This window comes from Charadrius vociferus, unplaced genomic scaffold (genome assembly GCF_000708025.1).
Source record: "Charadrius vociferus isolate BGI_N301 unplaced genomic scaffold, ASM70802v2 scaffold585, whole genome shotgun sequence".
Lineage (NCBI taxonomy): Eukaryota > Metazoa > Chordata > Aves > Charadriiformes > Charadriidae > Charadrius > Charadrius vociferus.
The window spans coordinates 907,664-909,105 of NW_009648642.1; positions in this window are offsets into that span (position 1 = coordinate 907,664).

Genomic DNA, 1,442 nt, shown 5'->3' on the forward strand with positions numbered 1-1,442 from the left:
GGGGGGGGCGCCGCCGCCGGCCGGTGCGGGGAAGGCGTCCCCTGTGCGGAGGAGGCAGCGGGGTGGAGGGGCGGTCCCGCCGGAGCGGGGTCAGGAGGAGCGCAGCAGCCAGACCGAGCGGGTCTGTCCCTTTGGAAGGAAAAGAAAAAGCACGTGCGAGGTGACAGCGGGAGGAGACGTGGCTGACGTGGGGGAAGGGGGCGCAGGGTAGGGCCGGAGGGGTCCGGCGGGACGCTGCGGGGAGCCCGCCGCCGGGAAGGGCGGGCAGGTCGCGGGGTTTGTCCCCTAGTCTTGTAACTGTCCCAAACCGGGTTCTTTTGGTGTCCCCTTGCTCGTTGTTGGGGGATGCCAGTGGATGCATTTTGCAGTAATAAAACTCTACTTGAAATCGAGGAGACTTAAGCCTTACTTAGGTGAAGTTTTGAGCACAGACTGTCGGGGTGGAAGATTCTGCCCTCAAAATAACTGAAAACGCTGCAGCTTTTGTTGTGTGGAGAGCAAGTTTCTGTTCGTAATTAGGGACCTGTCAGGTCAATAGTTAACCAATTTTTAATATGAGTTTAGATCTGTGGTTCCAACCAGTTTATTGAGCATTTGCAAAGAATGGAACGTTGCCCAACATAGTTCTGAATTGGTGGGTTCAGTGGTTTAACTGAAAATCATTAGAGGGAAAAGTATCATTTCAATAGTAGGAACACCATCTATCATAAGCTGTAATCACACAAATTTGTGTGCCATATAATGCAGATGCCTCTTGTTTGTTTTGAACCACGTTATTCTGGTGTCAACCTAATCTGTAGTAATTCCATTTTATTTGTGATATTCAGAATTTCCTTCTCTTGTTGGTTTTTATCTTTTCCCTTAATTAAAGTTGGACTGCGGCTCCTGCTCTGGTGATAAGGCAGCTGCATTGCAACTGCTGCTGCTTTCTGTTTTGCTGTAAGAGGTTTCTTTCTTGGGAGTGGACTTCTTTTAGATACGGTGTCAGTAATATTTTTATAGTCTTTAAGAAAAAAAAAAAAACAGTTGTTGGGTTTTAGTAGATAATACAATTTAAAGCCTTAAGCTTTTGTGTGTGTATCTGGCGTTTTGTTCCAAGTATTAAAAAAACCAACCAAACAAAATACACTTTAAATTGGAGAGGATTTGTGAAGTTTTGACATGGAGCGAGTGGTCACCCCAACCGTCAGGTTTGCAATGAAAGTTGTGTCACGGTGCGTCTTGGGGAGCCCAGGTCCTCCAGCAGATGATTGTTTAAAACTTTTGGGTTTTTTTTGTTTTTTTTTGGTTTTTTTTGTGGGTTTTGTTTTTGGGTTGTTTTTTTTGTTTTGGCCCAGAGATCGCAGCATCCCTGTCGGGGCGCGGGGGGTGAGAGCCGCTGCGGAGGCCTGCGGGGTTTGTCACCCTGCAAATTAGAGAGGGAGGGAAAAAAAACCCACAAG